The 15,557-nt window shown below is 36.4% G+C and overlaps 1 pseudogene; it reads right to left on the bottom strand.

The window, feature by feature from the left end:
• Positions 1-11,822: 11,822 nt before the first annotated feature.
• LOC113254302 (bifunctional 3'-phosphoadenosine 5'-phosphosulfate synthase 1-like) lies at positions 11,823-14,049 on the bottom strand (annotated as a pseudogene).
• Between the last annotated feature and the right edge of the window lie 1,508 nt (positions 14,050-15,557).

Genomic DNA, 15,557 nt, shown 5'->3' on the forward strand with positions numbered 1-15,557 from the left:
AATTTTATTTTTGCTGAATTTGGAGACTGGCCTTGGCTGGCTCTCTATTAATGTTAGAGAAAAAGTCAAAGAACATTATTTTTCTATTAAAGCAAAGGTTTCTACATTAACTCTGAACTTTAGGACACCACATAGAGCTGAAGATAGGAGTTGGAGCGACAGTGACACAGAAATGAATTGAAATTGCCACTGACAATAAAGCGGGAAGCGGTGTAGGCAGTAAAGTCTTGTCCCTGAAATTTTTACAGCATTGCCAATGCTGGAGGGGACAGTAATTTAAGACAGTTATGGACCTAAAAAAAAAAAAAGCAAAAGGAAAGCAATAATGTTGAAGTCAGACCCAGTCTGTATGGGATGTTATTATTTGGTTTAAAACTGTGCAGGATGCATTTATGACTTTGGTAAAAGAGGAAGGCTAACCTTGATGCAGTGAAAATTTGAAATGGGATTGGAGGTCCTTGTTCTTGGATTGCTGCTAAAGACAGGGGAGCCATATTAAAAGAATGTCCTGGCACTAAACAGACATATGTGTATGCAATTCCATCCACTCAGGGTTTAAAACCAGCAGACACTCGCATTTTAGGGATGTTTGAAAAGCTCTAAAAAGCCAGAAGTGGTACTCTGAGAGCATACACGCATACGTTCCTGGCCTCACTGAGGGAGGTATCCTATTCCACCAGGGAACACTATATTACACAGGAAGTTGGTTGTAGAATAAAGAATCAGGGTATCAAAACACCACATGTGTATCCAGGTCCTAGCTCTCTCCCTTACTATCTGTGTTATCCTGGGCAAGTTATAGTCCTGCAATTTTCAATTGTGCCATCTATAATAGGGGATTATAATTATATTTGGTTTATAACGTTGGGGGTAAATAAAAGAAAGAGGTTGCACTATATATCAAGCACTATATAAATGCTAAAAATTGCTCCCACTAGATTGGACTCATTTAAGAAAGAGAATGTAGGTTTTTCCCCTTCTAAATATAATTGGCTATTTTTATGTAGGCATTTGATATCAGTTACTATCAGGGACTTAGACAAAATTGCAAAGGAGGCAAAATTTGAATCTTCCTAATTTCCATGTGAATACCTTGTCTACTCAGTTCTTCTTTCCATGTTCTCCAGAGAGCCAGTCAAAATAGGAGGATTGAGAGGATGGTAAAGTGAGTGGGGCAAGGATAATGACATGTAGGCTCAGTGTCTCGGGTGTGCAAAAATTCAGGAACTATGATAGAGTTTGAGATTTGAAAAAATAATTTTGGCTCCAACTTCAGCTCAGTCCAATTTATATAGAGTTACTATATTATGCATTGTGTGCTGTGGGCATATTTTAGTATTTTTGATATTATGTCTATGATGTGCCTAGAATCTCAGAAGATCTTAAAAGGGCCTGATGGAGATGGTAAGGAAAGACTTGTTCACTATAATGAAATCAGCATTTGGAAGCTAAGTTAGCAAAGAGAATGGGAGAAAATGTTCAGCTGGATCAATAATCCCTGATGGTGTGTGTGTGTGTGTGTGTGTGTATGGTGAGGGATAAAGTGAGCAGGCATCACTCAGCAATAACTAGGGCACATTTAAAAAATTCACATAATTCTGTCTTTTATTATAGAACATAAGGTAAGATATGGTAAGTGACATTTCAAGCTGTGACAATTTTTGCTCGTCAGTGTATCCTCAGTTCCAGCAGAGGTACTAGCACATATTAGGCACTCAATAAATAATGGGTGAATAAATAAATGAGTGGTCTAAGTCAGGGAGTGCCCAGTCGTGCCAGAGCAGGCAGGAGGAGAATGGTGTCAGAGTGTCTTAAAGCAGGAGTATGCAGTGACTGGCTTGGAAGTCACCCTGATTGAGATGAGGCAGCAGGAGAAATTGAGTTTTTGAAGGAGTCCCTAAATAATAATAATTATATCACCAAAGATGATATTATAAATTTATTGTTTGCCAGGTGTTACAGCAGAATATTTCACCACATTCATTATTACATTTCATTGTCATATTAGCTCTGTAATGCAGGCACTATTACCATAGCCATCTTATGGACAAAAACTTAAAGAAGGCAAGTTAGTTGCCGAAAGTCATGGTGTGTGACACAACTGAGACTTAAGCTCAGGTTGGCGAGCCTTCAGAACTGAGGGCGCTTAACACCTACAAAGCAGGAACCCTCAAGGGATTCGGCAAGAGGTAAAGAGCCCCTGTTGGAGAGAGCTGGGATGGAATCCTGGTTATTAAGGCAGGAAACTGATCTGAAGGGCTGGTAACAGAAATCTATTTCCTTGAATAGGAAGTTAAAGTGGAGGCTAAGTTGTAGAAGCAAGAAAGGAGCTGGTCTCTTGAACTGGGACACAGGACCTAGGTCGTTCTTGCTTCCAAAGCTCAGACTGGTGGTGCTAGTTAGAGAACAGAGCCACAAGCTGTAGAGATAGAGGAACACTGGATCTCACAGTCAGCATGTGCATGCTCACTCACGCTGTAACATTCTCCACCATACCTGAATCTGTCCTTTCCAAGTCTAGTCCCCTCTCTCTCCTTACAGAGAAGTCTTTCTCTAAACAGATCTAGATCATTGGTTCTCAGCCATATCTGCTCATTAGAAGCACCTGAGGAGCTCATGAAACGATCCATGTGTGGATTTTACCTCACACCAATAAAATCACTCCCTGGAGATGAAACCCTGATGTTACCATTTCTTATAAGTTCCCCCAGTTGATTCTAATGTGCAGCCAAGGCTGAGAACCACTAATGTAGATTAATATTTCAGATTAAGTTAACCATTATTAATGTAAATTGGCTTATAGTCCTTAGGTGACATATATGTATGTTATTTGTACATTTATTTATACTTCTAAATATTTTTGAATTATAGATAAATATATATACATTTTTAAAGATTTTATTTATTTGAGAGAGAGACAGAATGAGAGAGAACGAGTGCACAGCAGGTGGAGATGTAGAGGAAGAAGGAAAAGCAGGGAGCCCGACACAGGGTTCCATCCGAGGACCCTGGGATCATACCTGAGCCAAAGGCAGACGCTTAACTGACTGAGCCACCCAGGTGCCCCAATAAAGATATATTCCTAATAGGAAATTTGTAAAGTATAAAAATATAAGAAAATTAGGATAATCAATGATAACATTCATTTTAATAACATGTTATGAATTGAATTTTAATTCAATTTAACAGAAGGAAAACAAGTGAAACCCAAAGATTTGCTGAGCTGCAAATAAATGTTTCTTCAAAAGAAAAGATACTTATCATTCCTCGGCAATCTATAGAAACCTGAAAGACTCAGTACAATAGCTAAAAGTGCTAGCTAAAAGCTTTTTGGAATGCATAAAAGAGTGTCTAAGAAAGTGACAGAATTTGCCAGAAATAAAATATGAAGAGAGATGAAAGGCACGTTTATAGGCTAGTGTTAATTCTAAGGCTATAGTTGGGCCAGGGTTAGGTGATAATGGCATAACTTCTAATGGAGAAAATGTGCTAGATCTGTGCAAGATGAAGTCTTGGAACTGAGATCCCTAATAAAGAAAGGTACGTGAAAGCGCTTACCCTTGATGAAAAAGGTAAGCTAGGAAGGGAAAAAAAAAAAAGTAAGTTGTCTATACTAGCCTGGGCTCAAGGTAGAAGAAAGTTCTTTTCTGACAATTTGTATCACAGACCCAATGCATTGAACAAAATTTATGTGCCTTCTCAAATTCGGTTGGCCTCTCACATCTCTGGAGACCTCAGCCTGCTCCATCATGGAGATCCTTAGCCGTGGCCTCTGTTGGATCAGCTGTTGTTGCCACCATCTTATCTGTTAGCATCTGTAATGGATTCTTTGCTTTCCATGAAAGCTGCAGCAGCTCCATCATGGAGATCCTTAGCCGTGGCCTCTGTTGGATCAGCTGTTGTTGCCACCATCTTATCTGTTAGCATCTGTAATGGATTCTTTGCTTTCCATGAAAGCTGCAGCAGTTCTGGAGACCCAGAAGACCCCACAGGCCCAACTCAACTGCACTCAAGGAGACACTCTGGCTCCTCCAACCACTTATGGATTCAAATAAAGAACCATGCTGCATTGTTTGGGAAATTCAATTTAAAAAATGATCATAATTTGAGTATTGGTTTATAACACTCTGGCAACCGTAGCAGAGGCAAGAATAAATCTCTTAGAAGAGACCATAACCCAAATCTTGTAAGATTCCCACAGATAAACCATGCAAGACATAAGTCCACAATTCAAAAAATAACAAGCAATACACACACACACACACACACAGAGGTCATCATAGGAATTTTTTGTATAATTTTTGCATAATTCATTTTTTTCTCAGGAGTCATAAGAAAAAGAATGGAAAAGAAAACCCAGCAGAGGCATCCTTCAAGAGCTCCACATAATGAGAATATCAAATGGTAAATATAAAATTTTGAGACCCCTCCACCTCCACCCAAAGCAGATTCTACAGGAAGAATTCAAATGCAGTAGTTTATGTAATCGATGGTCCCAGGATATACCAGTAGGAACTTGGGAAAATTAGACAGAAAAGGGAAAAAAGTTAGTAGACAAAATGTTACTAAACCAGTTTCTATTTTGGGCAACTGGATCCCAGTGTCACTAGAAAGGACAGAACATACCTCAGTATTATTCCAAATGAGAGACAAGAAAGCTGATTTAGACATTGACTTCTCATCCATCATTGGTTGAAGGATGCTTCTGGGAACATTAACTCTCCCAGCCTTTGGATTTGCCATGTGTGTGGGCTGAGTATGCTCCTGGGGTCAGGAAAAATTAATCAGGCAGAGAGCTGCAGGCATCCGGTAATAGACTTTGGCTTATAGAGGTGAATGTCAAAGGGTTATGAGCAGGAATATCAGAATTTGACTGCTCAGAATATTTAAAGAAATAAAGGCTGCAATAAAAATATTTTTAAAAAGCATGGTACTATTAGGAAAATAGATGACCAGCAGAATTAAAATAAGCTAAACAGAACTTTGAGGGGAAAAAAAATCCAGATATCAAAGTCTGAGTAGATGAGTTAAATAAATTAGAGACAGCTAAAAAGAGATTTAGTGCAATCAAATAAGTATAAAAAAATTACACAAAATGCAATGCAAAGGTAGAAAATATGAAAGAGGTTAAGAAATACCAAGTTCAGAGTGAAAAGTTTTAAAATATATTTAAATGGAATCCAAAATAAATGAACAGAGAAAATGGAATAGAGGAAATATTCCAAGAGATAATGGTTGAGAATTTTCCAGAATTATTAAAAGATGTAAAACTGCAAAGTTGAGAATCCTCCCCAAATCTCACAGAGAAATAACAAGAAATCCACTGAACACACAATTAGGCTATTCCCAAAAACGCAGCACACTGGAGACAAACAGGAAGTGTTAAAAGTAATCGGAAAGAAAAGAAAAACTAGAGCAGAGTTTTCAAGAATGAAAAAGGACAGGTATATACTACTTTAAAAATGTCTGGAGAACTTGCTGTTGACCTAAATTAAATTTCCCACTAAATTATTATTCGAAAAAAGAATAAAATCAAGATGTTTTCTGACAAACGAAAATGAGATTTTACCACCAATGGAGTTTGTCATACCTCACCAAAGACATTTCCAAAAGACTCCAAGAAGATGGGGATAGACACCAGAAAGATTTCTTAGATCAAAAGTCGAGGAACTAGTGCTTGCAGGGCGAATCTTGTCTGCAGCCTGAATTTGTAAGGCCTGAGAGCTAAGAGTGTTGATTTTTTAATAGACTTTATATTTTAGAACAGTTTAGGTTTACAGAAAAATTGAGCAATAGTACAGAGTTCCTATATATACTCTTCCTCACCTTCACTCTAGTTTCCCCTATTATTAACATTTTACATTAGTACGTACATCTGTTAAGACCGCTAAACCAAATTTGATATACTATGCACACACACACATAAAAGAACATGCACATAACCACCTGAGTGTGTATGTACACATACACATTAGTAGATGCACACATACACATACATATTTGTGTGTGTATACCCATACGTATATAAATGCATACACACTTTATATTGGTAGGTCTTCTTGGAAAATTGACTCCTTTATCATTACATTATGTCCCTGTTTATGCTTGCTATAGTAGTTTCTCTTGAGGGCAGGACTTTGTTATGAAGAACAGAATGCTCAGGGTATATTTCAAAATAGTTACTCTTCCTTTTTGCCTTTCCAAAACAGGAGGGGGGTTTTCTTTTATCTGGGCTACTGGAAGTAGAACTCATGGAAGTGTAGGGGGCCTCCCTAAAACTGGTCTCCTAGGAGTTTTAACTCCTGAGCTACTCCACACTCAGTCTTCAGCAACTTATCAATTGCCATTTCTGTTCCCACCAGTTATTTGCTCCAGCTCTGGGTAAGCTGTACAGTATTGTACGAAGCCACTAACATATGAGATTTATTACAAAAGTTAGTTTTGCCCTACATAATACATATATAACTTTCTAGCCACTGGTAAAGGGAAAATAAATGTAAATAACCCGATCAATTCAAAAGCAAGCAGAAAGGAGAAAATACAAAGAAACAAAGAAAAGGCAGGATAAATATAAAACATAAAGTTGTAGAACCAACTCAAAATGTACTAGTAATCACAATAAATGTCAATAGAGTAAACATGCAAGTCAAAATACAAATATTCTCAAGTTTGGATAAATGACAAAACACACCTTAAATAGTTACCACATAAAAGTGGAAAGTTAAAGGATAAATATGTTAGGCAAACACTAAACAAAATAATTTGGTAATACATCTCTATAAATATGTAAATAGAGCTATGTAAGTTTATCTCTATTAGACAAAACTGACTTTAAAGTAAAAAAAATTTTGGGGGGGGTGAAGAATATTCAATCTAATTAAACATTATAATATTTAATGATAGAAGGTCCAATTCTCACAGAAAGACTAAAAACTAAACTTATAAGCACCCAAAAGCATAGTCTTTTTATGTGTATATATTTATATATGTACTATATTTTTAATACATATATAGCAAAACTAACAGAATTATAAAGTAAAATTATAAGTTAACATGCATAATAGGCAATTTTTAACTCATTCATAGTACCCGATAGAGAAAGTAGACAAAACACTAGTAAAGACATGGAGGATTTGAACAACAAAATTAGCAAGTCTGATGTAATGGGCACATATATACAGCTCTATATCCAACAATTAGAGAATGCATACATGGAACTTTTATTAGAACTCACATTCTATACTATTAAGCAGCTATTAAAAAGAGTCAAAGAATTGTTGTTAAACAGGTGATTTTTTTGTTAAAATGTACCTTGTTTAGAAATCATTAAAAATGTTGATTTAAAAATTGATTTGGAAATTATAATGAAAGACATTTCCAAATAACCTTTGGGTCTAAATACAAAGAGCAGTGGACATTAGAAAATGCTTAGGATGGAAAACTGATGAAAACATTACATTTTAAAATTTAGGGGATGTAGGTAGAGCTTTACTTAAAATAATTTTTTAACATCCTGTGATTTACAAAGTTTGAAAACTGATCATCTAAGTTTCCAAATTAAAGGAGTTATAAAAAGAACAACAGAATAAACTCAAAGTAAATTTAAATGAAAATAATAAGAGGAAAAATTAATTAAATAGAAAAAAAAGATAAAAGAGACAATCTACAAAGCCAAACAGTTTTCGAAAGTCTAATAAAATAGAAAGCCCCTGGCAAGACTGAGCAAGAAAAAGAGAAAGAGAGAGAGAGAGAAAGAGAGAGATAAAGAATCCATTAAAGAAAAATATTGGCAGTGAAAAGAGTAGTGTTATAACCCCAGAAACATGTTTTTTTAAAGAAGATATTACAAACAATTCTAGGTCATTAAATTTGAAAACTTAAGACAAATGTTCCATTTTCTAGAAATATATATTTGGCCAATAGCAATTTGAGAAGAAAGTAAAAACCTCACTAATCCTTAATTATTGAAGAAAATGAATTGATGTTTAACATCTAAGCCACACCCTCCCCAGACCCATCAAACCCAGCTATGTAAGCCAGTGAAATAAGACAAAATTCCAATCAAAATCTCAAAAGGTTTTTCTTTCTTTTTTTGTTTTACCTCTACAGAACTTGATGATTATATAACATATGGAAGTGCAAAGGGCTTAAATAGCCAAGATAATTTTGAACAAATACAATATAAGGAGACCTCCTTACCATATACAAATACTTATTACAAACTATAAATAATATAAAGTTATGAACAATAACAGCACTGTGCATTGTTCTAGGAAAGATAAATAGACCAATGGAACTGAGCAGAGAGTTGAAATAGATCAATGCACACATGGAAACCTGATATATGGCAGAGGCGGCACTGCCTACCAGTGAAGGATGGGCTATTGATCAGTGTTCAGATCTTTGGTTATCAATATGGAGGAAAAAAAAATTGAGAAGCTCTGTCCCTAACCAAACACTATTAAGTAATCCTGTGTGGATTAAAGATCTAATGTGATAGCAATAGTTTAAAATGTTTTGGAGGAAATTATAAGAGATTATATTTACAACTTCAGAATAAGGAAAGGTGTAAATTTTCGTCAATCATTTGTTTACTTAGTAATATGAACTGAAACATTAGGATTGCTTAATAATTTTTACTAATGTAATAATTTTGTTATTAGTTTTTTCCTGAACTGGTTTTTCTTTTTTTTTTTTTAAAGATTTTATTTATTTATTCAACAGAGATAGAGACAGCCAGCGAGAGAGGGAACACAAGCAGGGGGAGTGGGAGAGGGAGAAGCAGGCTCATAGCGGAGGAGCCTGACGTGGGGCTCGATCCCACAACACCGGGATCACGCCCTGAGCCGAAGGCAGATGCTTAACTGCTGTGCCACCCAGGCACCCCTGAACTGGTTTTTCTATGTTCTGTATACAGAGCCTTGGTGGGTCACATTTATTCTTCCCTTGAGTAAAATACTATTGTTCAAAGAATCAATAACATTTCATAGCTCAAGCCAAGTAATTTTAAAACCGAATTTAAATAGGTGAAATTCTTCAAACCTCAGGTATTGTATTTTTTTCTTCTAAACATGGGGAAAATGAGTTTGAAATGCGCATTCAACTAATAGGGGGAAAAGGGTTGTAGCATTTAGTTTTACCTTTTAAAAGAATAAGAAAATTTGTGTTTAAAACAAGTGTATATTTAAAAATAAAACTCACTGAAAAACTCATATACATGATGAATTAAAATATAGTTACATCAAATTCCAGATTTGGAATAAAAAATTACAGAATATTTATAGCAATGTACATTACTCTTAATCCTCTTGATTTAGGATCTCATTTATAAATACAAAATTGAAGATTTTGCCAAAATACTTTTGCCAACAGAAATGTGGTGATTGTGTATTTTAGTGTAATTGTTAATGACAAACTTGACTGTAGCATGATTGAAAAGTCAAACTGATTTTTATATAGTCTGGGGTTTTACAAACATGGGATTTTTTGTTCATTTGATTGCATACATGAGGCAGGTATAAATACTTTGTGTATCTGAAGGGAGAAAATGACGATAAAGGTATAATTCATAATTGTATTCTTTTCCCCTTTAAGTAACAAAGCAATTTCATTGATGTACTTATTTGGAGGTAGCTTTAAATATTCTACTAATTTGAAAATGCAAAAACTATCTTTTCATAGACTAATAAGATGTATCACCAATTTTCATTAATATTTTTCTGTGGCTGTCTTAGGAACACTATTCCCTTAAAATACCTGCAGGATATTGGCTACATAAAGGAAGGCAAGCAACTTTAAGTGTTATTAATTCATCCAGGAATAGAGGCTGTTTGCAGCATGCAACAACAGTTTTTCTTTTTTGATTAACGTAGGTGCTTCTGAGTGACCCTCACTAATATATGCAAAGAATTTGAATGAAAGATGGGAATAGACGATATATTCAGTGCACTGACTTTGCATGGTAACATTCATCACCACAATTTCAAGCCTTTGCTCCATCATGCAATACAGGAAAATACAAAATACTATTTTTCTTTCTTTCTTTTTGTTTTAGCCTGGAAGGCTTTATTCTGATGTTAACTTTTTTGTTGATTCAAAGGTGAAAAGTAATTGAAAATAATTTTTGAAATTTCTGGCCTACATAGAATGATTTTGATACCATGTTATAGAATATTTCCTGGAAACCATTTTGAAGATTATTTTTTATTGACTACCTGGCATCTATTTTACCCCTCTCTCACTTGGGTTTTTTCTTTGTATGTTTGTTGTAACCAAGAATATTTTTATATTTGGGGAGGAAATTTGCTCCTTCCATTTTCTCAGCCTTGCAGTTTGGGTGAGACTGAATGCATGCCCTGCTTTGGGGTGGATCTTTTCTGTTTAAAAGCCAGTCAGAGAGTACTGTAACCTTGTCACAGTGATTGGATCAGGGAAGGCCATGAGTTCCAATTATCAATGAAAGGAACTGATTCCTAGGACATGTACAGCAGCTACTGTAAGAGACTCTAACTTTCCTGAGTGTTTTCCTATGAGGATATGACGTCTGGGATTGCTGAAAACAGTTTGCTGAAATTACCAGAAGAACCTGGAACTCCCAGAGGGCTACCAGGGCAGCATGGGGGAAATAGCAGAGAGCAGCAGAATAGAGAGCATATGAGAAAGAAGGTCCTTGGAGATCTCATCTGAGGTGCAAGATCAAGCCTCATTCGGACTTTTCTGTTACATAAGTCAATATCCCCTTTTTGTTTAAGTCATTTTGAATTTAGAACTTTGTATTTCATTTCATTTTTTTTTCACTTGTTACTGAAATATTTCTATCACAAGTCCTACAGGGATATTTTGAGTTTGAGAGACTAAAGAGGGACAAATATCTTAATTCTTATTCAAGGATTCTTTGGTTTCAAGAACAGAAAGATACAAATCAGAGAATGGGAATTACTGGAAAGATTTGTGGAGATGGAACCAAATAGCTAGGAAAAGGGGAACCTTTTCACTTTACGGCACCTCAAGTCTCGCTCTTGAGGATATTAATGCGATGTATTACATTAATTGATTTTGATGTTAAAACAACCTTTCATTCTTAGGATACATCCTATTTGGTTATGGTATATAATTCTTTTCATTTATTGCTGTATTTAGTTTAATAGTACTTTGTTGAGGATTTTGCATCTATATTCATATGGGACATTGATCTTTGTTTTCTTCTTTCTTCCCTCCCTCCCTTCCTTCTTTTCTTTTTTAAGAAGACAAAATTTTAATTTTATTGAATAAAATAGTTCATTCGGGGCTTACCTCAGATCATAAGAATACTTTATAATAGCTAAAGATCAACAGCTGATCAGAAAGAAGGAAGAAAGAAAACAGTTCATATTTTTAATGTAGAAAAATAAACTAATTGTTAGAGATGTCTTATAAAATTCAACAAACAAGTTCTAGCCAAATTTACTGTTTAGTGGACTTTTTTTTTTTCTGTTTTCAAGGGATGAAAAGTGAGAGTCAATGTACATATTATTGGTTACAAGTAATACAACAGCTTGAAAAAATCATGAGATAGAAGCATAATATAAAAAGGCAAGATTTTAAAATTTTATTGTAGGAATATTACCTATAAGCAGTGGAAAAGACATTAAAACCAGCAGTGTGTTACCCTGGTTCAAAAAGAACTCATAAGGCAGAAGAAAGCTAATATTAGTTAAGGAAAATGGTCTCTTTTTAGAAGGTGTATCCAGACAGACATTACCTCAAAGAAATGCCAACAGTAACTATCTGGGCCCCACTTGTAATACAGTGAAGGTCAAAGTTGGAGTGACTGGGTTAACAGCTTAAGCTTTCTCTAAGGATTTGTAGTATTGCATCATCACAGTCCGGGTCTTGGGAGCCATGAAACCTTCAGGAGGTTTCTGGCCTTCTTTGGCAAGTTTGCACATTCAAGTTCCTGAAATAAATTCAAAGTCTTCGTGGTGTTCAGGGTCATAGTCTGTATGCTTCTTTTTCTTGTCAGCTGCAACTCAGAAGGGAAATATTTTCAAGGTGATTAGGCCAGAGGCCATAGTCAGTCCTTTGGTGCCACCAGTTGGCTCATAAAGATCCTCCCTGTTTCTGAATGAGGTATGCCAGCAGGCTCTTGTCCAACAATGTTAACATTGTCTCCTGCAACCATCCATGCTCTCTAATGCCACTGGACTCCACTTGGTCCTGCATACACAGTGGGACATGAGAAGATGGCCACTACTATTGTTTTAGGATATGGAATTTCTTCCTTTAGCACTGAAGGACGCTGCTGATACACCACATCAAAGGAACATCATCATCCTTTGTCCAGGCACCAAGAGGGTGAAGAAGGACAGGGTGCCTGTAGCCACCCTTTAGAAGTTGCTTATAGGTATCCTATATAGAGCATGTCTAGACCACAAGGTTAGACCCAACCTAGCATACACTGGGTTGCATAACTGAAATGGAATGACAGCATCAACATTCATATTTTTAAACACCTGCTATATATAACTCAATAGGAGTAAAACAATGCTTATCAAGACCATTATCCCAATAAATTCAGTCCAAGGCCTGAAGATCTCCAATCGGCCAATCTCCTTGTTCCATAACCATCTTAATGTAAGGTTGGTTCTCGCATGTTGTTCCCCACTGTCTGGCACCACAACCCTCCTTTCTGTGCTCAAGAAACTTTGGATTGTGAAGAATAAGCTACACAGCAGCCCTCCTACATCAGAACAAATGCAGACCAGCCATCCAGCCTCTCTTTACCTTCATGACTAGTTGTCAGAACTATAGGCAATGCTAAGTTAATGATACCTCCATCCATAAGACAATGGAAATGAAGGCACTGCATGGACCTCCTCTCTCTCATGAAGCCATTCAGTGGGGTTGCCCAGCCTTCTGCTAAACCTTGCACCCACCACATTTCCATTTTATTAATTTTCAATGCTGGTAATATTTCTGCATCTGTTTTTGCCAAATTAAGTTTATCTTCTGGCACGTAGAGTTCTTTTACTTAGTAAGTGGCATCCACAGGTACAATATCCCGTTCCTGTAGAAGTTCCACAACTTGTTGGACACAGTCATTTACATCACAGGAGTCTGTTTTTAGCACCAATTAAGGGGCCTCGTTTTTTTTTTTTTTTTAATATTCACAATCAATTCCAGTGAAACCTTTAATTTCCCCAGCCCTGTGCTTTTTTGTTGAGTCCTTTGACATCTCTGCATAATAAACATGCAGAGGAGAATGAACAAATACTTCAAAAAAAAAAAGGTAAACCACTAAATTCTACTCCTGAAACCAATATTACACATTTTAACCAACTAGAATTTAAATAAAAAGTTGAAAAAAAAAAAAAGGTAAACCCTTATAAATTTGCCTTGCATTGTTGCTCTTCCGAGTATAAGGTTAGAGAAAACTTGTGACTCACACTAAGCCAGCATCTGTAACCAGTTTACCAACTTCTGGAATGCACGGAATATTCTCTTCCGTCTTCAGAACTAAAGCCTAGATTTTTATTGAGACCTCTGTGACTGTTGTCACCATCCAAAGTATAGCACGGTATGCTATGGCAAACCAAGTACTCCTCCAAAGCCATAGTCACTGGTGGTCTTCCCCGCTCCACATGAGGCAGTCAGTCAAACTATACAACCACGAAAGCCCGCTTTGGTCCATACTACCTTACCTCTCTTTTACGCGCGGCCATGGCAGCTTGATCGGCCTTCGTTGCTCGCTGCAGCTCCGTAGCTTCTCAGTTTGACTTTCTCACACAGGCTCCTGGGGCCTACAAGCCGCAGAGAGTGCACAGTGCTGGGGTTCTCAGCACCGGAGGCGTGAACTTGAGCCTGAGGGGGAACATGGCGGGGCGAGAAGAGGGGGCAGGCCGAAGAGCCGGGAAGTCCTTGCGCCTGGAGAGCACGAACTGACGCACTGACGCACTGACGCACTGACGTCAGCTGGCGCTCCCGCTCAGGACTTCGATGGAGCCGGCGATCGCAGCTGTTGGGTCTCTGGCAGATAAAAGTATGTGTGCTAGTTTTGTTTTCTTGTGACATCTTTGGTTTTGGTATCAGGGTAACTGGGCTTATAGAATGAATTGGAAAATGTTGCCTTTTCCTCTTTTTTCGAAAAGTCTGTGAAGAGTTGGTTTTCATATTTAAATGCTTGTCAGAATTTATCAGTGAAGTCTTCTGGTTCTGGGCTTGGCTTTGTGGGAAGTTTTAAAATTACAATTCAATCTTTATTTGTTATAGATCTCAAATTTTCTGTTTCCTTTTGAGCCAGTTCAGTAATTTGTTTCTAGGAATTTGTCCATTTCCTGTAAATTGTCTAGTTTGTTTGCATACAATTGATTATTTTGTTTCCTCGTGGTACTTTTTATTTCTATAAGTTTGGTAGTGATACCACTTTTTAAAGGTAATCATTATTATGTCTCATAGGGCAAACACGTCCTTAAAGTTGTATTTCTAAAGACTATAGTTTAATATTAAATGTTCTGTGAATTTCAAATGGAATCATACAGAATATATTCTTGTCTGGTTTCTCTTAATTTTATGTTTGTAAAATTCATACCTGTACCTGTAGTTTGTTCATTTCATTGATGTATACTATTCCATTGAAAGACTATACCACAGTTTATTTAGGGACATTTGATTATTATTTTTTTGAATATTATAAAAATCACTGCTTTTAATGTTCTTGAACATGTGTTGTTGCACACAAGCATATAGTTGTATTGATTTATACATAGGAATGACCTGCCAGGATATAGGGTTTGTGTCTGCTCAGCTTTCATTGGTAAAGCCAAAGGATTTTCAAAGTGGTTAAGTCAGCTGAGGCTCCCATTAGCAGTATTTTCCATTGCCCTGTTTCCTTGCCAAAACTTAGTATTGTCATTAAAAAAAAAATCTTTAGTCATACTAATTGGTGTACAGTGGTATCACATTATGGTTTTAATTTGCATTTATCACAGCAAAGTTGAGCTCCTTTTTATATTATTTGTCATTTAGATTGCCTCTTTTGAAAGTTGCCTGTTGGGCCACCTGCCTATTTTTCCTTTGGGTTATCTACTTTTTTTCTTAGATTTGTAGGAGTTTTAATATATTCAGGTAAGAGTCCTTCATTGGTTATATGTTTTGAAAATGTTTTCTCCATTATAGATATTTAATTAATGAAACATGATTGAGAAAGCATCTTTCTCCCATGATTTAGCAATACTTCACATGTTTTAAATCAATTGTCCACAAATGCATAAGATTTACTGTGACCCATAGATGTGAAGGAACAAAGGAGTGAAAGATGAACAGAATCTGGAGTTGGAGAGAGAGCTGTAGCTATAAAAAGACCACAGAACATGAACTATGGTCTTAGAGAAACAGCCCGTGACAAGCTGTCGTACAATAAGGAATAAACAGAGAAAAGGAAAGTCCTAAATTTTGCCTTTTCTTTCCCCTTAAATTCCTGTCTAGTTGGAATTCAAATGGAAACAGAAAGCAAAGGAGCTTGTTGATGCAGTTCATTCCTGGGACATAGCCCAGGTAGAAAGGTGAAGCAAGAATATGAA

This window comes from Ursus arctos, unplaced genomic scaffold (genome assembly GCF_023065955.2).
Source record: "Ursus arctos isolate Adak ecotype North America unplaced genomic scaffold, UrsArc2.0 scaffold_12, whole genome shotgun sequence".
Taxonomy (NCBI): domain Eukaryota; kingdom Metazoa; phylum Chordata; class Mammalia; order Carnivora; family Ursidae; genus Ursus; species Ursus arctos.